The sequence below is a fragment of the Castor canadensis genome, chromosome 8 (genome assembly GCF_047511655.1).
Source record: "Castor canadensis chromosome 8, mCasCan1.hap1v2, whole genome shotgun sequence".
NCBI lineage: Eukaryota > Metazoa > Chordata > Mammalia > Rodentia > Castoridae > Castor > Castor canadensis.
The window spans coordinates 127792174-127814083 of record NC_133393.1 but is presented as its reverse complement, the minus strand read 5'-3'; the positions used below and the strand labels follow the sequence as shown (position 1 = coordinate 127814083).

The window sequence follows — 21910 nt, the reverse complement described above, 5'->3', positions numbered from 1 at the left end:
AAAGAACTTCATATAAATGGAGTCTAACCTTTTGAGACAGGCTCCTTTCACCTAGCTTAATGCCTTTGAGATTCATCCAACTTGTTGCATGATTCAATAGCTGCTTTCTTTATAGAGCTGAGGAATATTCCATTATGTAGATATAGCATGGTTTGTTTATCCACTCACTAGTCGAAGGACACTTAGATTTAGGTTGTTTCCAATTTGGGGTGACTATGAATAGAACCACTATATAAACATTTGTGTACAGGGATTTTTTTGGTAACATTTATTTTTCTATGGTAAATACCTAGGAGTGGGATTGCTGGACATGGAGCTAGTCAAATAATAAATGTTTGACTTTATTTAAAAACTGTGAAGCTTTTTTTTTTTTTGCCAGAGTGCCTGTGCCATCTTGCATTCACATCTGCAAGGTATGACAGTTGTTTTGCGTCCTTGCAAAAAAAAAAATTGATAGCTCCATATTTTTTATTTTAGTCATCTAATAGATATATATTGTGGTGTTCATTTGCCTTTTCCTAGTGAGTAATGATATTGCATATTTTTCCATGGGCTTATTTTCCATCTATACATCCTCTGTGGTGAAGTATCTATTTAAGTCTTTTGCCTATTTTAAAACTGGATTGTTCTCTTATTGTTGAAATCTGAGGATTCTTGGTATATTCCAGACAAAAGTTCTTTGTTGGGAATGTGATTTGCAAAGATTTTCTCCCAGTCAGTAGCTTTTCTTTTCATGCTCTAAATGATGTCTTTTACTTAGCAAAAGTTTTGATTTTGAAGAAGTTTGTTTTATTGATTTTGTCTTTTTTGAATCAGACTTTCAGTGTCATAATTTCAGGTCATAATGATTTTTAACCCTGTCTTCTTCTAAAAGTTTTATAAGTGTACATTTTATATTTACATCTGTAACTCATGTGGGTTTTGTTTTATTCTTTAATTAGGTAGGTTGCATTGACTGATACACAACATTTAATCAATCTTGCATTCACAGGATGAGTTTTGCTTGGTGTGTATTTTATTCTTATATGTTGTTGTATTTAATTTTGTTGAGGATTTTTATATGTGTTTTCATGAAGAATTTTGATCTGTAGTTTTCTTGTACTGTTGTCAGTTTTCATAACAAGTTGATGCTGGCCCTTAAAATGAGTTAGGCAGTGTTTCTTCTTCTTCTACTTTTTGTAGGATAAGGGTCACTTCTGTGAATGTTTGGTAGAATTTATTAGTACAAACCACCAGTCCCCAGAAATTTCCTTTTTTGAAGGTTTTTAACTAGGAATTAAATTCATTTAATAGTTGCAAGACTATTTGGGTTGCTTCATGTTGGGCAAATGTTGGTAGTTTTTTATATTTCTATGAACTAGCTGATTTTTTTTTAAGTTGCCAAATTTATTTGTGTAGAGTTGTTCATAGTATTCCCTTATTATCCTTTTTATGTCTATGGAGTCTGCAGCAATATCCCATTTCACACCTTACATTGGGAATTGGTGTGCTTTCAGTATTGATAGATGTATATATATCAAGAAGTTGTTTTGAAGTTTTAATGATGTTTCTGCTGCTTTTTTGTTTTTGATTTCATTGAATATTGTCTTATCTTTTTTTATTTCCTTCTTTTCAATTGCTTTAGGGTTTTTTTTTTCTCTACTTTCTTGAATTAGAAACTTAGATGATTGACTTGAACCATTTCTTTTTTCTAATACATAGTTATTGCGATAAATGTCCTCTAAGCACTGCTTTAGCTGAATTTCATCAATTTTAATGCACATACTTAATTTTTCAAAACTTAAAGTGGAATATAGAAGCCTTGCCACCATCTAGATCTCTTTTATCTCCCAATTTTTGTGGCAATTGTCTTATTTATTACAATGTATTATATTATTTATGTAATTATATGCATTTATTTATTACAGCTATATACATTGAGAAGTCCACTGGACAATGTTCTAGTTTTTTATTTTCAATCACGAAGCATATTTGAAAATATTCAAGAAAAGAAAAATTGTCTATTTTCTAAGATATTTACCATGTGTGCTGTTCTTTCTTCATTTTTTATTGCTGTTACAAATTTCCAGGGTCATTTCACTTCTGTCTGAAAAATTCCTTTTAGCACTTCTTTTAGGACAGGGCTTCTCTTAGATTTTCTTCATATGAGAATGTCTCTATTTCCACTTAATTCCTGAAGAATATTTTTACTGGTTATAGGATTCTGACTTAACAGCTCTTTGCCTTCAGCACTTTAAAAAAGTTTTACTTTCTTTTCCATGGTTTCTGGTGAGAAGTCCCTAGTCATTCAAATCATTCTTTCCCTCTAAGGAATTGTTTTCTTCTGGTTTCCTTTTTTTTTTTGTCTTTAATTTTTAGCAGTTTGAATATGATATCTGGGAGGGATTTCTTGTCCTCTTTGGGGTTTGCAGAGCTTCTTGAATCTGTTAGTTTATATCTCTTGCTAAATTGGGGGGTGTTTTCAGCTGTTATTTCTTCAAATACTTTTTCTATCCCTCACTTTCTCCTTTCCTTCTGAGACTCTGATGACATGAATGTGAGACTATTTGGTTACATTCTATGGGTCATTTATTGTGGTACTGAGGTTGAACTCAGGGCCTACACCTTGAGCCACTCCACCAGCCCTTTTTTGTGATAGATTTTTTCAAGATGGGGGCCTCACAAACTATTTGCAGGGGCTGGCCTCAAACTGCGATCCTCCTGATCTCTGCCTCCTGAGTAGCCAGGAGAAGGGTGTGAGCCACCAGCACCTGGCTGAATCTTTTTTTTTTTCTCCAACTTTTTTTTTCTCTCTGTTGTTCAAATTCAATAAATTCTATTGCTGTATCTGAAAGTTCACCTTTTTCTTTGTTAACTTTTCCATTGAGCCTACCCAGCAAGGATTTTATTTGTAAGTTCTTATTTTTCTCAGTTTTGACATTTCAAACAGTTCTTTTTATATCTTCTGTTTCTTGGCTGAAGCATTGTATTCTTGCATTTATATGAGTTTACTTCCTTACTTGATGGAGTATTTTTCTAATAGCCCTGCTAGCAAGTCTTCGTCAGATAACTCCAGCATCGGTGTCATCTTGGCATTGGGGTCTCTTGGTTGGTTTTTGCCAAGTGGGTCATAATCTTCCTGGTTCTTTGCATGTTGCATACTTTGAGATTGTATTCTAGACATTTCGAATTTTATGAAATTCTAGTTCTTATTTAAATCTTACAGTTTTCATCTAAATGTCAACGGACGTTCAGTTTAAAAGTTCCAACCAGCCTTCTGTTGGTAGTGATTCCAATATCAGTCCAGTTCTTAAAGCCCATGCACCCCTAGTCAGATTTGTCTCACAAATGTGCCATACAATGTACATACAAGGATTCTGGCAGTGGCCAGTTCTGCTGTTCAAGTCTCAATGGCCACGTGATTTAAAGTCATATCCATGCACAAATAAATCAAGGGTGAGCTCAGGAATTCATAAACAGCTTTAATAATAATAGTAATACAATAACTGAACTCTTTTTCTCTCTGTGATCTCCCTGATATCTCCTATGTTTCCTGAGTCTACTCTTTACTGTTCTGATCACGAAGCTGGAATTTTGCTAGATTTGTTTTATTCTGTATTTCCTGCAACTGTCTCCACATCTCGTATTAAATGGAAATGAACATATATAGAGAAAAAGCCATAGGAGTTTTTTCACACTCTTGGGGCCACAGCTCCTCCAGTAGAAGAGGAACACCCAGCTCTGAGAGTTTTGATTTCTGTGTACTCCTGTGACTGCCACCACTGCAGTGCTTCCCATGAGCTACAGTAAATGAAAGACTGGAGAACAGGGAAAAAAAAATTAAAATAATGGTCATCTCCAGCCTCTTGAAGTGTTAGGAGTTTCCTTTTCTATTCTTTGAGCCAGAATTAGAGGATCTCTTCTGTGTTCCTCTGTCTGTGCCTCAGTTGCAACTTCAGGTTTCAGGCAGTCTTAAGTTCATTTCAAGAAATGCAACAGGGGGTAAAATTACAAACTCCCCATTTTAGTCTTCTCCAATCTGCCTGCTGTTATTTACTCTTTAGTCTTCAGATGTTTTGTATAATACTTCCTGGTTTTAAAGCATCATTCAATGACAGAAACAGGATGGATGTGAGTACACTTAATTGTACCTGGAATCAGAGACCCTTCAGCATTTTTAAAAACTCCTTTAAGAGACAAAAAAAAAAAAACACATGCAGTTTCTTATTCTAAATTTCCTGCCTCACTGAAAGTTTAGACCTATTAATGCTAAGAAGAAGAAAAATGTAAGTGTGGGTGGGTGAGGTGGGACTATCATGTAGTCATGTGAAACATTTTAAAGCCAAAAAAAGGAAAGAAAGTCTTTCAAGCTTTACTTTTACAGGCTTCTATTTTACTCAGTACCATCTGTGGGAAAGGAAATAAGAAGTGAAAGGCAAAAATTAAAATAAGTTAAGTTTTAGAGTCAGTAAAAGACTAAAGAAAGCTTTACTGGGCAAGTTCGTATGGATTTAGGAAAGAAGGAAATACACAATAGTTACTGAGGTTCTTTTGTACCATCTCCAACCCAGGGCTTGCCAGGAATTTCCCTCTTTCCATTTGCCCTGCTCATAAGGCCATCACAAAGAGCAAGATTTGGGGTTGTCTAAGCCTATGTGTAAGACAGAAATAAAATCTTTTTATCTCCCAGTAGTGGAATAAGATGTGAGACTGAAATCTTTCCTTATCGCTTATCTTCGTAATTTTTTTTTCTTTTATAACCTTATGTATCCTTGATATCCTTACCTTTTGGCACACAAACATCTGATTTGGGTTCCTGTATTTCTGTGTTGACAGAAGTTAGGTAACAGTAGAGATCAGCCTCTACACAATGTAGCACTATGTTAGCTGGTTTCAATCTAAATCTGTTAATTCTGCTGTGTGTGTGTGTGTGTGTGTGTGTGTGTGTGCGTGCACACACTTCGGAAAGGTTTCAAAGTCAAAGTTTAATCAAAACTCTAAGGTCCCAAGTTGAAAGTCTCCTGATACCTAGTTTTCCTCCAAGCCATTTCCTATAAATGTCTTTATAATGGATTCCTGTCCTGTTCCTGGTGAAGTGAGAAACACCATTTTTTCCACTTTTCAAAGCCAAACGGTGAGAAAAGGATTGTCAAGTACAATTTATAAGAAGAAAATACAGACTATTCATCCCACATGAGAAATGCTTCACTTTTACTTAGGCTAAGCACTAATCTTCATTCGCATAGTTATTTAGTTAAATGTATCTTGACCAGATCTGAGTGAATTGATTCATTCATAATCCAACATGTATTGCCTGCTATGGGCAAGACTTTGTTCTAGATCTATATACTGGGGATTGAGAAGAAAACAAAAGAATACCCTGCCTCAAGGAGACATTTTAGAGGGAGAATCAAAGAGTAACCAACCAAAGAGACACAATATAATGGTAGGAAGTAATAAGTGGTATAAACAGCACAATAACTGGAAGAGAGCACTGTAGTTTGAGCTGAAATGGTGACAGTAGCCTATTCTGAAGAGGTGACTAGAAGTAGTGAGCTACTCAAACGGGAAATGATCCAGAGAAGGGATCAACAAGTCAACAAGTTAGAGGCTCTGTGGCAGAAGGATAGATGTTTAAGGACCAAAAATAATTGATCCAGATAGAATTGATCAGAGAGGAAGAGCAGATGCATTGTATGGTATAGTCTGACGGCTTACAGCTCAGTCTTAAATAGGAACCACCCTGGCACATCTGATCGCCAGTTTTCCTGGAGGGTCCAAAGGTGAGGAAACCTAAATATTTCAAACACTAGGTCTCTTTAATAAAAGCTCAAGTGATAGGAGATTTTTTGCCTGTCCCCAGAGTCCTGAAATAATTCACTCAGCAATTTGCAATAATTAGGAAGAGCCAGGTACTATACAATTACTCATGATCATGGTTTGGCATAGAGACTAGAAAAATGTCCCTAGACTTTTGTTCCTGGGAGGCAATTATTACAGTGGTAAGTGGTGTTAAGTCAACTAGTCCTGTTGCAGGCTTGAAATAACCTAGGACAGAACTGGCTGTTCTTCTTTTTGTATTATTGGGTGCTTCTCTTGGGATGCTCCAGGCCTCAGTCCTTGGTTCTCAGTCCTGTTTTACATTCTCTTCTTTCTTATCTTCATCAAATCTTATAAATATAATGCCTATGTCCATTAATGTGACATTTACATTTGCATCTACACATATATTCTGATCCTTAAACTCAGGTACTTAAATGCCCATCTCCCCCCTCCATTAGGTTAACAGACATTTCAAACCTAAGGTGTACAACACTGAGTTTCTCAATTTCCTCCCAAGTCCTGCTCCACCCACAGTCTCCTGATCTGAGTTCATGATAGCCTCACCCTTGCTTAGAACCAGAACCTCAAAATCATGCTTGACTTCTCTATTTCCTTAAATCTCATTGCATCCTTTCAATATATCCTGCTGGTCAATCTTCAAAATATTCTCAAACTCTATTACATGCACGTCCCTTGCCACCAGCCTGGTCTGATCCAGCATCTTTTTCACCTGGATTATTGCAATAGCCTCCTGTCTGGTCTTCCTGCTACTACTCTTGCACCTCTTCAGTCTGTTCTTAAAATGGTCCCAAGATGCCTTCAAGGTGTAAGTTGGCTCATGTCACTCTCTTGGTCAAATTCTTGCTGTGGTGCCTCATTCTGGAAAAAGAAAAACAGATATCATGCAACAGTCTACAATTACCTTTCCTTCCATGAGTGCCCTGACCTCACATCAGTTCCTTTGTCCTTTGCTCACACTGGCCAATCACACTGGCCTCCTTGCTTTGAGATTGTCAGGTCCTCTCTTGCCTGATGCTCCATCCCCTCTGCCTGAATGTTCTTCCCTCCTTATATACGTGGCTGATACCTCCTTCACAACTTGGCTTAGGTACCACATTCTTAGTGATATCTACCTTAATAACCTTTCGAAATTGCAATCTTCCTTGTCTCCCTTAACTGCTCAGTTTTCTTCAATAACCCTTTTCACCTTCTCGAACACCATGTAATTTACTGCTTTATTGTTGATTGGCTGTGTCTGCCCTCATTAGGCCTCAGTTCAATAAGAACAAGAAGTTCTGTCTATATTGCTCCTTGTGGAAGATCAAGCGTCTGACACACAATAGGTGCTGGGTAAATACTGCTTTATGAGTGAGTTGTTTTGATGATACATTGCCCCCTTGCTATACTACAGGGCATAGCTAAAGTAATTCCTTGCATTCTAAGTCTTCAATAAATGTCTCTGACAGACTGTTCAGAAGGAAGAATACACTGATTTGCAGTATTTCATGAGATTTTCTCATCTAGTTTCAAGTTCATGGAAACTTTTGTAGGGAAATCAAGAAAGTAGATTTCATTTTCTCTTCTTATGGGAGCACAGTATATGTATAGAAAATCATATCTGTCATAAGTGCACAGCTTGTAATATCACAAAATGAAGTGCCCATGTAACCAATACTCAGAGAAGAAAGTACAGCAATACCAACCCCGAGGTACTCCCCTCATGCTTCCTTTTCTGACTTCTAATTTCATGGATTAGGCACATTTGTCTTAAATCCATGTAAGGATTCCAACAGTTTCATTAATGCTTACATGAAACTAATATTATATAAATGGATTTTTTCACCTTCACTGACAAAGAAAATATATAAATGTCACTTTAAAAAAAAAGCAGGAGGAAACCAGACATGGTGGTGCACATCTATAATCCCAGCACTTGGGAGGCAGAAGATAGCAAATTTGAGGCCAGCTTGAGCACAGAAAGACCCTGTCTCAGACAAAACAAAAAAAAGCAACAAAGCAAACAAAAATGAAGAAGGGGTTTATCAGAACCTCACTCTTCAAGATAGACTTTCTGGAAGAAAATCAATTAAACATAGATATTGGATTATACCTATTTTTACCTCAGATATAGTGTTGGTCAGGTGCTATGACAGTCCTTGATTGCCTCATTGGCCTACAATAGTAATGACTTGTATTTATCAGGATTTTTCTTACACAAAGTTAAGAGGAAGCTTGCTAAAGAATCATGCCATTTTAGCTTAAGGGTAAAGTACAGCACATACGTGGGTGAGCTGTTATTCTTTATTCCCTCACCTTCCCGCATCTATTTCCAGCACCTCTTTTTTCTGCATAAGTAGATGACTCAGACTTCTTACTGCTTCCCGCCTTTCCCTCAAATTGTGCTCTGATGTCATGGGGAATTTCCTATGACCATTTTATGAGAAGGAAAGGAACTTGTCAGTATTGGGCTGCCCTACAAATTGAGGGACATCTTCCAGTGGACAGAACTTCAGGAGATTCATATGGTTGGAGACATGAGTTAAGGGATAATTTGAGATTTCCTGAAATAGAAAAACTTACAGCCAGTGGCTAATAGGTTAGGCAATTTATCCAAGACCTGGAAGACTAATACCAAGATAAACTGAAAGGAAGCTATACAATGGATTTCTGAGGAAGACTACAGCCTTTGAGGCAATTTGAGTCCTATATCAATGTCCTCCAGAAGACATTTACTACACAGAAGGCTAAATAAGGTGGTTCATTGCCAGTGAACCACCTTCCCTGCTTGCCATGGTCTGAATATTTCTATCCCTCCAAACTCATGCCGAAACCTAATCACCAATGTGATATATTAGAAGGTGATGATGTGGGAAGGTGATTAGTTCATGAGGGCAGTGCCCTTGTGAATAAGGCTAGTGCCCTCATAAAAGAGGCCTCAGAGTGCTGCACTGCCCCTTCCACTATGTGAGATCACAGAAGGTGCCATCTATGAACCAGGAAATAGAACCTCACAAGACACAGAATCTGCTGGTTCTTTGATTTTGGATCTACCAGCCTCCAAAACTGTGAGAAATAAATTTCTCTTACTTATAAGCCACTCAGTTTGTGGTATTTTATAACAGTAGTCTGAACACTGGCCATATCCATGCTTAGGCAAAAGACCCATGTACAACGTGGTTGTGGAACCAGATTAGAGGCAATATATGGGAGCAAAAACATGGACTTCCTCTCACTACAGCTGATCTAGCCACTGCCACTGCTAAGTCCCCAAATTTATAAAACAGAAGCCAATACTGAGCCCTTATTTGGTACCATTTCCTAGGGGCATCAGTCATCCAGACAGATTATATTAGACTTCTTCATTATGAAAGGGGTGGTACTTTGTCTTTTGGGGAATAACTGCATATTCTGGAGAGTAACTTCCCTTTCCTGTTCATATTTCTGTGAGGATCACCACCATATACAGGTGGTTGATTCACTGCCTTATTCACCCCTTGGTATCACTTATACTATTCTTAGTATAAACATCAGTAGAATCAGGCTCATGTCATGGAATTCATTTTCTGACCATCACTTAGAAATAGCTAGCTTGCTTAAGTAAGGAAATTACCAATTAAATGCTCACTTATGGTCCTGCTGGGAGATAACATCTTGTGAAGGTGGGGTGCTATCCTTTATGTGGTCAGTTCAGTGGCCAGTACAGGGTATTGGAAACATGGCTCTGGAAAAATGCAAGAGTGGATTTGGGAGCAGGTTCTCTCACTATTACACTTAATTACCCACTTCAAGAATATTGTCTTCATCTTTCTGAAACATTGAATCTACTGGGCTGGAGATCCTTGTGCCAATGGAGAGGAATATTTCCACTAGAAGACACAAGAATGACCATGAACCTTTCAGGCTATTCATGCCTTTGATCAAGAACAGAGAATGATGTGTCTGTATGGGCCAGTATGCTTGATTTTGATTATCAAGGAGATATTGGGATAATTGCTAGAAAATGGGAAGAGAATACCTAAACCCATTAGATTCATTGCACTCACATGTCCAATAGTAATGGTCACCAGGAAACAGCAGCCACTCAAAAGAGGCAGAACCACTCAGCACCTGAATGGTGTGAGGGTAAAGGTTTGGCTCACCCTATCAGGTGAGAACACTTTAACTGCCAAGGTGCCAGGGAAGGGTCAGGAATCATGCAATAAGTAGTAGAAGAAGGAAATCAGTATTATCAGATGAGACCCACTCAGATGTGGGGTTGTTGCCATTTATTTTATTCTAATTGTTTCTTTTTCTTTCTTTTGTGTACCCTGGTAGTGACTAATGGCATGGTTTAGGTTCCAGGAAGGACTCTGTCTGAACCCCATTACCCCTCAGTGACATTAACTGATGAGACTATTTTCCCTGTGCCAGGGACCTGATTTTTTTCAACTGAGTGGCAACAGAGTGGCCTGGGATGATTACTCACGGACCTGTTCTCTGCCCTTTCCTATCATGCTCTGTGGCCTGAGAGACTATCCTCAACTTGACTTCAAATTTACCTTTCTTTGCCCTCTGCAATGAGACCCTGGCAATGGGCCAGAGGGCAGGAGTGGCCAGGGATTTGATGCCACCCTCCTCTGTCCTCCCTGCCTCACCACAGTTCAGGCAGAAGATCCAGCTGCCAGCCATGGCAACCTCACCTGCACAGTTCCAGGTATTACCCGGTTGGTAGCAGCATTCCCTCCCTTTGCCCCCACAGAACTCCAGAGTTAAAGACTAATCCCTGAGTATATCCCCAGTGCTTGATGGTTCCATTAACCCTGCCCACACCTCTGTAAATAATCCCCACCTGAAATTCTTTTCAGCTAAGCCTTTTTGAGGGTGCCATCTGCTTCCTGCTAAGACTTCAATGGATACAGCAGGAAAAAGAGCTGAAACAGAGGGACAGAAGAAGTGGGGGAAATATTGAAGAATAGGGCTGGAATATTATAATAGGCCTGAATAATGCATTTTCTCAGGCTGAAATTTCTCAGGCTGCTCAGGGCTCCTAGGTTTTTTCGTTCACTTGTTTTTGTTTTTTTCATATGGAAGATTGAATCAGGGTCTCACATCTGCTAGACAAATATTCTGCCACTTGAGCCACACCCCCAATCCTTTCTGCTTTTAGCTTGTTTTCCAGGTAGAGGCCAAGTGCTAACTTCTTGCCAAGGCTGTCCTTGAACCCAGATCCTCCTGTCTTTACCTATCAGGTAGATAGCTTGGATTTCAGGCATGAGCTGAGAAAACACCTGTGAAACTGGTTCAGCTGTACTGAAATTGAGGTGTTTCAAAGATGCAGGATTTCTAGTGCTAAACTGGGTCAATCCTGGACAACAGAGCAGAGAATAGTCCTATGTAGTAGGATTAAATCCAGACTCTGTCTCTTTATAATAGGATAATTGCTATGGTACTTGCCTCAAATAATTGTGCTAAATGAGATTCAAGAATTTGGCACACAGAAAATTCTTAGTATTAGCTTTGTTTACTTTAATTGTTATTACACATCGGCCCAAATGGAGTCAATCAATATGAAAGGGGGAGTTCCCATTCCAGAGGCAATCCCTCTACTGGCTCTATCCCCCTAGCCAAGGGCTCTTTCTTGAGTGTTTTCACCCGTGACCAGTGAATGGAGAGAGAAATCCTCGAGCGCCCTCTAGAGGGTAACAGGTACTCCTGTCCTTCAAAAGCCCTCTGCCACTCCTAGGACCTAAAGGATGTTGTGACTTTCCATTTGTCCTTCAAATGTTTGTCCCTCCTTCTGTGCTGAGTGTTTTCTGTTTGTCCTTTTAGATCTACTTGCCACTTATTTCTACTCTGTTCTGGGCTCCAGGATGCTGACCTGTGGAGGCTGCAATGGTGGCCTGCCTTTCTTCTCAGACTCTTAGTGTGATTTTAACCAATGAAAGTCACCAGAAGTAGCAGGTGTGATGGTTCACACCTGTACTCCCAGCTGCTCAGTAGGTGAAGGCAGGAGGATGTGGAGTTTCAGGCAAGCCAGGGAAAAGTTAGTGAGAACCTATTTTAAAAAAAATACAAACAATGGGGGGATTGGGAGCATGGCTCAAGTGGTAGAGCACTTGGGCCTGTGTTCAATCCACAGCCCCCTGTGCAGTAGGGAAGAAGTCACAAAGGAGTCAAAGAATGTTATTCCTCCAAGCCAGGCTGCTAAGGGCAGGCAGTACCCCTCTACCAAAGGCCACGGCTCCTATCATGGAGACGTGCAGGCTCTAAGATCTCTGGCTGGTCAGCACTGTCCCCACCCCTCCCCCACGTTCCCCCTTCAGAGCTAGGGATGGAAATGGTATCCTGCTGTCACTGCCCCACTGTAAACCACCGTGCCAGTTTTCCTTCATCCTGCCCACACCTTTGTAAGCAGCGCTTCAATTAAGCTCTCCTCAATACCCTGCTGAGCACATTGTCGTCTGCTACCTGCCAGGTTCTTCTGATACTATCTAAGTCCAAATTCTTTGACCTAACAGTCTTAATTCTCCCCACCTCCCCAGTACCCTGTGCTCAGCAAACCAACTATTTACAGTTTCCACAATATAACCATGGTGTTTATATCACAGGATTCTCCCATGAACACTTCCATCTGCGGGGCCCTTATGTTCCCCTTATCCAACCCTTCACAGTCCACTCTCCACACAGGCCCCAACCTAATCCAATCTCTTTTCTTCTTTAAAGCCTTATCTCCAAGGCCATGTCTTCTATCCAGCCCTTCCCGATCTTTGGTACACATTCCCCACCCCACCCCCAATCTCACCGATGGCTATATAATTTCTTACCTATTAAATAGCAGCTGTGTATTTGGGCTCTGTTTACCTTTCCTCTAGTGTCTATGGAGGGTCTTGTGAAATTATGTCCCATTGACTGGATTAATTAAATCAGGTCTAATTCTACACATACACATTTCCCTGGGTGTAGGGATTTATTGACAGGTGTTCTACTCAGCAGAAGCTGGGGACTTCTATTCAGAGGTTGTGAGAATTGATGCTCTCCCCTTCAAAAATGAGCAAAGAGCAAATGTTTGCTCCTACCACTGGAAATTGAGTAGAGCACCCTGTGTTATATCTACGAACCCTATCTCACACATTCTTGTTATCCATATGGGCTTAGAAGGTGAGTTTTCTACTCTTATACTCATGGTTACTTATTATTATACATTCAATGCCTAATATAACTGCCTGGCCCATTTGTGGAATGGATATATCAGTAAAGCCTGAGGGTCAAAATTATGTTTCATGGAGAATGTCACTAGATGTATAAGATGAATAAAGATATACTCATCTCTTATTGAGCACTCAACAAGAGTAAAGAGTGCTCATTTGTCAAAATTTGAGGGGATAGTCTGAACTGGATTCTGGAGCCTTGACTTGAAGGCTTGGTCTGTTCTAACTAGCTAAATAGAGTTGGGCCAGTCAATATGCCTTCATGGATCTCTGGTTTCTCATCTCCAAAAGGAGAGAATTGAAATGCCTGCTCTCCAGAGATTCTACCAGTTATTATTTTTTTTTATTTTGTTCTGAATATTCATCATAGAGAAAGATTAACATGTGCAGAATTTGAGAGCAGTATTAGTCAGCAGTAGGAGGAGAAAAGGCAATTAATGATTATGTAATTGGTGATAATAAATCAGCTGATATATTAATAGGCTCATTTTTCAAATCCCCAGGCAGTATTTCAAAAATTCCTGATCAAGGGCTGGTGCAGTAGCTCAAGTGATAGAGCCCCCATCTAGCAAGTATGAAGCTCTTAGTTCAAACATCAGCACCATAAAAAAAAATTCTTGATCAAATCAGAAAATAGAAATAAAGAAACTTAGAAGAGGATACAGTATTCTACTTTTTCAGGAGGTAAAGATGCTATGTAGTGTATCTGCCTGTAGTCCCAGCAATCAGGAGGCTGAGGTGGGAGGATCACTTGAGCCCAGGAGTTCAAGATCAGCCTGGGCAACACAGTAAGATTCCCCCATCTCAAAAAACATACGTCTAGTAGGGCATAGTGGCAAATATCTGTAATCCCAGCTACTTGGGAGGCAGGAGGACCTTGAGTTTGAGGTCAGCCTAGACAAAGTTAGATCCTATCTCAAAAGCCAAACAAAAGGACTGAGAGCATAGATTAAGTGGTAGACAGCTTGCTAACAAGGCAATGGGGGAAAAAAAGCCATCAAGTGATATCTACCATGATTTGATAACAGCTTCGTAGGAGAAAAATACATACATGACCACATAATATGCCAGTTAAAGAAGCTAGAAAAGTTGTTAAGAAGTATGTCATTTACCAAGTCCCCCTTGGTATATATGGGTACTTCAGAAAATTGCCAGTTATTTAAAACTGTACAAACCCAAGAAGATCAACCTATGGTGAAGCAATATTTATTGAGTATTTAGCAGATGCTTTCATTTAAATCGGGGTTTCTCAACCTCAGCACTATTGACATTTGACGCTGAGTATTCCTTATTGGAGGGATCGTCCCATGCATGTAGCACACTTAGCAGTGTGTATCATCTCTGCCCACCAGAAGCCATTATTCTCAGTTGTGATGACCATAAATTTCTCTAGACATTGCCAAATGTCCCTGCTGGGGGCAGGGAAGGGGTGGGGAACTGTCCCTGGATAAGAACCACTGATTTAAATTATCCACTTAAATTGAGTAATTCACAAAACCCTGCAAGGTAAAAGTCTCTGCAGTCCTCACTGTGTCAGTATAATGCTGTAGGCTATGCACACATAGGAGGGAGATTCCTCTTTCATCCTTCTGCTTCCTACTTTGCCTCTAGGGTATCCAAGCAGCATAGCTGTGCTCAGTGCCTCACTGACAGTCATGAAACAGCCTCTTCTGCTACTGCCTGTGTTCCCTCTCTCCATGACAATCCACGGCATCCATTGGACTAAGGAAGCCAGGATGCTGCATTGTTGTCCTGTGACTTGCCTCCCTTCTTCTTCCTCTGATAAGAATGTTTACCTGAACCTTAGGATATCAGGAGATATAAGGGCAAAGATCTAACACCTGTAAACACTATCTTCCAGGAAGGAGGTAGTAACAATACTTGTGTTACCTTTATGGAAATACATGAAAGTCTTCAGGATGCTCTTCCAGGCTTTTCTTTTGCCAATTACTCATTCATCTTGACTTGAAAATGCACTAGTACTTTAACACATACAGTTGAGTCCTTTACTATTCCTTTATGTCTCTGTTGTAATGTTGTCATCCTTATCTTGGTTATTTATCTGAATCTGTGTATTCTAAGAAAGCCATGAGCCTCCAAGTGAGTAATCATCATGGCAACGAGTATACAACACCTTGCAGCAGAGTGCCAGAATCTTCTGTGGAGTCTTTATTTAAAACTAAAACTCAAGCCTGTGTTTTCTGCCTCCAATCTTTACTCTCCATATGTTAGTCAGCTTTTTATCACTGTGACAAAATAGCTGAGATAAGCAATTTAAAAGGAAGAAAGATTTATTTTGGCTCAGGGACTCAGTCTATGGCCCCTTGGACCTACTTCTTTATCACCTGTGGCAAGGCACAGCATCATGATGAGGAGATGTGGCAGAGGAAACTGCTCACCTCATGGCAGCAAAGAAGCAAAAAGAGAAAGACGAAAAGTGCCTGGGCCTGAATATCTTCTTCATAGGCATGTCTCCAATGACCTTTTTCATTCAATTAGGCCCCACCTCCTAAAGCTTCAGCTATCTCTCAACAGCACCACCATCTGGGGACCAAGCCTTTAACACATGAGCCTGTGAGGAACAATCCCCATCCACACTGTAACACCCCCAAATCAAAGATTGTGACTTACTGGGGTGAGTCGCCTCCACTGAGAATCAAAGATCTGAGCGTTTTAATGTTCAGATGCATTGGAGCATAGAAATGATTGAGAAACTGATACACACAATTCTTCATTTTCATGTCGGAAAGGTTTTATTTGTTTATTTATTGGTGGCTGTGGGATTTCAACTCAGGGCTTCCTGCTTGCTGGGCAGATACTCTACCACTTGAATCACTCCACCAGCCCTGTAAGAATGAGATGCTTACTATGTGCCAAGCTTGTGTTACCAAATTCAATGACCTCCTCAGAGGCTCTTTCTTTTTTTTTTTTTTCTGGTAGTACTGGGATTTGAACTCACAGTTGCTAAGCAGGTGCTCTACCACTTGAGCCAGTGCCACCAGCCCAGCCTATTTCACTCTCATCATTTTCTAGATAGGGTCTTGTTTTTTGCCCAATTCAGCCTGGACTGCAAGCCTCCTATTTTAAGCTTCCTGCCATTATTGGGATGACAGGCATGAGCACTACCTCCAGCTTTTCTCCCCATTAGGATGGGGTCTCCTGAACATTTGCCTGGGCTGGCCTAGAACCTTGATTCTCCCAACCTCAGCCTTCTGCATAGACTGGGATGACAGTGGTGGGCACTGTACCCACCCATTGGTTGAGATGGGCTCTCATGAAATGTTTGCCAGGGCTGGCAAACAACAATCTTCCCATTCTCAGCCCCTCAAGTAGCTAGGACTGTGATTCACTGGCATCCGGCTAGGGAAGGTTTTGAGAATGTCAAATTAATAAAATGTATGTTTGTATTCAGTATTTAGGTTACAGCAGCTTAACATAGGGCTTTATGACTGATACAAAGGGCCAGAAGGATCCTTTAAATGTGTGAAATAGACCAAGTACAACAATAACAGAAGGAAGTACATTGAAACAAACTTGGCATACCTCTAGGTGTTGAAATAATTTTTAATGTTTGAACACTAAAATGAAACATATCTGTGGGCTTGCCTCAGACAGTAGGCTACCAATAATTGACCAAGGTTATAGAATGAAAGTTTTGGGGGCAAGAATATGAATACAACGGAAGTGCTCACTAAGCAATAATAATTGGAAAGAAGTCTAGAATGTCTGAGCTTTTTGTTTGTTTTGGTGGAAAACACAGGGACTCAGGGGATCTGCCTTTGCTAAGCAGGTACTCTGTTGCTTGAGCCATGTCTACTTGTTTTTGGGGTTCTTTTTTGTCCAGGCAGGCTGGGACCAAAGTCCTCCTATTAGCACTTTGGCCATCTCAGGAATAACAGGCATATGTCACCATGCCCAGCTTTTTTCCATAAAGATAGACTTTTTTGCCTGGGCTATCTTGAAACCACAATCCTCCCATCTCAGCCTCCCAATCTGGTTAAGAATGTCCAAATTTAAAATATTCCCAATTATATTAGAAAGAGCTTAGATTTGGAATTTTCTTATTATATATAAGAAACAACCTAGTTTCCTTCTGTAACTCTATTGTAATACACAGTTTAGTCTGAACTGATGCACACACACACACACACACACACACACCAACCCCCCCCCACCCCGATCATTCTACACAGAAATGTCTCTTCCTCTTTCAGTTTTTCATAAGTCACAAATTTGTATTGGGTACCTACTATGTACCCAAAACATTGTTCTGGAATCTAGTGAATGTCTTAATCCATTTTCTATTTTTATAACTGTGACCATAGACTGTAATTTATTTTTTAAAAATATAGGTTTATTTGGCTTACAGTTCTGAGGCTGGGAAGACTGGCGATATCTGGTCAGGGCCTCCTTTCTGGTGAGGACTCTGCAGAGTTCCTAGGCAGTACAAGATATCACGTGGGGAGACAGAACTTCCTAGCTCAGGTCTCTCTTCTTACAAAGCCAGGATCCCCACTGGATTTTGGACTCAACCTTGAGATCTTATTTATTGACCTTAACTACCTTCCAGAGGTCCCACCTCCAAACAGTGTGGGATTAAGTATTGACATTGTTAATATCTGACAGATGGAGTTAAATTTCAATGAGAGTTTTGGTGGAGGCATTCAAGCCACAGCAGATTAACATGATAATGTCTTTGCTGTCATAAAGTTTATACCCTGGTGATGGTTCCACAAATGATCCTGCCTTCTGACCATATGCCATGTTTTCATGAAGTTACTGATAAATGTGTTAGCCAGCTTTCTGTTAATGTAACAAATACTTGAGATGATCAACTTATAAAGAGAAAATGTTTACTTTGGCTCACAGTTTAGGAAGTTCCAGTCTGTGATTGGCCATGTTGCTTTTGGTCCGGTGACAATGCAGCACATTCTGATGGGGAGCCTGTGGTGGAGCAGTCTCCTCACCTCATGACCTTGAACAAGAGAGAGGAAGAGATAAGAGTTCCACATGTCCTCTGAGGGCAGTCTGCCACCCCCCACACTGACGAATACCGTTCCACTAGGCTCCACTTCTTAAAGGTTCCATAACCTTCCAATAGCACCATGGGGCTGAGGACCAGGCCATTAACACAGGGGCCTTTAGAGACAGTCCAGACCCAAACTACAACCAAGAGTTTATATTTTGATGAGAGACAAGTGGTTATTTGTGCTTCTGTGTTTTAAATAAAGTCATTAATTATTTTAAGTGTTAAAACAAGTGGGTTTTAGTACATTCATCAAGGTGTAAATCTATAACCAATTTCTAATTCTAGAATATTTCCACCACCCTAACAAGAAGCCCTTTTCTCATTAGTAGCTCCTCCCCACTCTCTCTTTCCCCCAGTCCTGACAGTCACTGACCCACTGTCTGTCTCTATGGATTTGCTCAGCCTGAACATTTCGTATGGAAGGAATCTCACATTACTGTCTGGGTTCTTAGCATGTTTTCAAGTTTCATCCATGTTGTAGCATTAAACAGTGTATCTTTTTTTTATTAGCAGATAATACTCAACTATACGGATGCACCACTGTTTTGTTTATTCATTAGTTTGTAAACATTTAGGTTATTTCCATTAGGTTATTTGGGCTACTGTGAGTAATGCTGCTATGAACATTTGTGCCCATGTTTCTGTGTAATTATGTGTGTTCAGTTATCATGGACACAAACCCAGGAGTGTATTTGATGGCTTATATAATTACTCTATTAAAAAAAAAAACCAAACATTTAAGAACCCTTTAGTGGCCACAGAAGGCATGTCCATGGATGCTTCTGCAGAATGTTAAGCATAGAATTACTATAGGACTCACCAATTCCACTCCTAGGAATAAAGTAGTGGTACCATTTTACACTCTCATCAGGAATTCATGAGGGCGTGACCTTGTCCACATCCTCACGAACACTTGCTATGATGTCTTATTGACTAGAACTATTGTAGTGTGTGAAGTTGTATCTCATTGTGGTTTTGATTTATATTTCCCTATTGATTAATGACATCTTGGACATCTTTTCATGTGCTTATTGATCATTTATATATCTCCTTTGGTGAAATATAATCCCAATAATTTGTCTACTTTTTAGTTGGGAGTAACATACATGTGAAACAAAATAAAAGTGTAATGTAATAAAGAATTAGGGGGCACTAATTTTAGAAAAGGTGGTGAGAACCAAATGAAGTGAAAAAAGAGTCAAAGATTTTAGAGAGGAGCATACAAGGCAAAAGTAACAGCAAAGACTACAAAGAAAAACATGGTAAAGGAATAAGGAATCCCGGAAGATAAAGCTACAGTAAAAAGAGTTACCTAGGAGACCTCCTTGAAGAGTGACATTTTAGAATTTTTTTGGTGGTACTGGCATTTGAATTCAGGGCCTTACACTTACTAGGTAGGTGCTTTATAGTGTGAGCCATATTCCAGCCCAATGAGTGGCATTTTAACAAAGACTGGCCAGTCATCATCAAGTCCTTCTTCACGTTCACTTGGGAAGTCCTGGTGATGTTCCACATCAACTGACCTTCCCAAGCATGATCTTATGGTTAGGATGAAAATGGAAGGCAGGCATGTTTTCCAAGTGGGAAAAGGAATGCAATTTTTTAGAAGTAGAAACCTATTGTAACTATCAAAATATATCTAATTGGCTAGGAAAAATGTAATTTTATTTGTCTGAGATAGTAAAAGCTATCACGTTGTTTGTAAAATGTTAAAAATTTTAAAAACTATACACCTTAGAAGAGGATTCTGGCTCTTTGGGTCATAAGGCAACCATTTGCAGACAGGTATTATTAGTTCAGGAACAAGGACAGCATCTCTGTTTTTTTTTTCTGCCCTGCCCCCTTCATTTTAATCATTTCACACCTGTAAAAATATCCATCTCTTTCTTTATAGTCCTACTACCACTGCTCCAATAATGGCAGAATCCTTCATTACTATAATGCTTTCCATTGTATTTTCATACCATGAATAACACCTTTAGTCATGTGTTTTCTTCCCTTTTGACACCTCCCTGCTTTTTTAAGGGTAGTAAAATACACATAACACAACATTTACCATTTAATCATTTTTGTGAGTATATTTCAGTGACATTAAGTATATCCACACTGTTTTGCAACCACTGCCATCATACATCTGCAGGACTTTTTCAACTTCACTAACTGAAATTCCAGTAAACAATAACTCCTCATCCACTCCTCCCCCAGCCTCTAGAAAACACTATTCTGTTTTCTCTTTTTCTTCCCCCTACTTTTTAATGTGCTGGTTGTTACAAGATGGTTCACTAGTAGCAGCAACATCATATCTAGGAAATTTGTACTTTGTTATAAATGCAAATTATTAGGTGCCATTCCAGACCTACTGAACTCTCCCAGAAATATGCATTTTAACAAGGCCTTCTGGAGAGTCTATTGACCACTAAGTCAATAGTTTTTAGCTTATTCATCAAATTGTAAAATTATCATCATTATCTAATTCCAGAGCATTTCATCACTACCCCTTTCTCACAAGTAATCAATCATTCCCATTTCTTCTTCTTCCAGTTCTTGGTAACTACTAATCCTACCATATTTTTAAATTAAAAACTGACAGTCCTCCTCTCCTATAAAATCTTTCCTAAGAATATCTCCAAAGACCAGTCAAATGTCTTTAGTATATTTCACACTACAAAACTACAATAATCCAGGGGGCTGGTGGAGTGGCTCAGATGGTAAGAGTGCCTGCTTAGCAAGCATGAGGACCTGAGTTCAAACCCCAGGGCCACCATACCTGTAATCCTAGCTGCTCAGGAGGCAGAGATCAGGATGATTGTGGTTTGAAGCCAGCCTAAGCAAATAGTTCTGCGAGACCCTATCTTGAAAAATCCCTTCATGAAAAAGGGTTGGTGGAGTGGCTCAAAGTATAGGCCCTGAGTTCAAGCCCCAGTACCACGCACACACACACACATGCACAAAACTGCAATAATCCAGGTGTTCTGGGGGCACTAGTATAATTCCAGTACCAGGGAAGCTGTAGCAGGAGAGTCGAGAGCTTAAAGCCAGGGTAAGCAACAAAGTGAGTTCAAAGTCAGCCTGAGCTACATAGAGAGATCTTGTCTCAGATGGAAGGAAGGAAGGAAGGAAAAGGAAAAAGGATGGCTACTGTATAGATATTTGGATCATTCCTACAGTTACTATGTACTACTGCTTTACATAACTTCGTTTTTTTACAAAAACTTTTTTTGTGTTGTTTCACTAATTATCTCATAAAATTCGTCCTATCTCCCCAATTTGATTTTTTTAACTTTTTTTTTTTTTTTTTGCAGTACTGGTGTTTGAACTCAGGGCCTACACCTTGAGCCACCCCACCATCCTTTTTTTGTGATGGTTTTTTTTCAAGATAAGGTCTCGAGATCCTCCTGATCTCTGCCTCCTAAGTAGCTAGGATTCCAGGTGTAAGCCACTGGTGCCTGGCTTTGTTTTTAAACTATTTGAGGACAATGATCATGTTTTCTATTTCTTTTGTAGGTAGTTTTAGTGAATACAGAGCTAGCTAGTTACATTGTATATCATCAATAGATACAGAAAATATTAATTGTGCCTCTACTACTTGTCAGGGATTGTGGTGGCTGCAGAATCATACTAAAATGAATACAACACAGTTCTAACCTTTACTGACTTTTCACTACAATGAGGGTTGTTAGACACATAAAATATAGACATAATGGAGCAATATAAAATAGTGCTAAGTAGAACGCTAAATAGCATAATATGGGGACACAAAGGAAGAAATAATGTCATATTTTTGTAAGGGTGAATAGGTCCAGAGAAAGTAATTTCACATAAATATATCTTCCTGGGTCCTGAGATAGGTTTCTTTATGTGGAAGTTGTAGGACATTTGCAGTCACAGGGAC

The 21910-nt window shown here is 39.5% G+C and overlaps 1 long non-coding RNA gene across 12 annotated transcripts in view; it reads right to left on the bottom strand.

The window, feature by feature from the left end:
* LOC141425808 (uncharacterized) overlaps nt 1–17524 on the bottom strand; it is a 149274-nt gene extending 131750 nt beyond the window's left edge. For 7 of the 12 annotated variants that reach the window (XR_012450935.1, XR_012450930.1, XR_012450929.1 and 4 more), the window contains exons 1-2: nt 17357–17520; nt 6533–6681 (exon numbers count right to left, since the gene is read on the bottom strand). This is a non-coding gene — a long non-coding RNA (uncharacterized lncRNA). Of the gene's footprint in view, nt 1–6532; nt 6682–17356 lie in introns of all 12 variants that reach the window. The other 5 variants (XR_012450931.1, XR_012450932.1, XR_012450936.1 and 2 more) reach the window with 2 other exon arrangements.
* Between the last annotated feature and the right edge of the window lie 4386 nt (nt 17525–21910).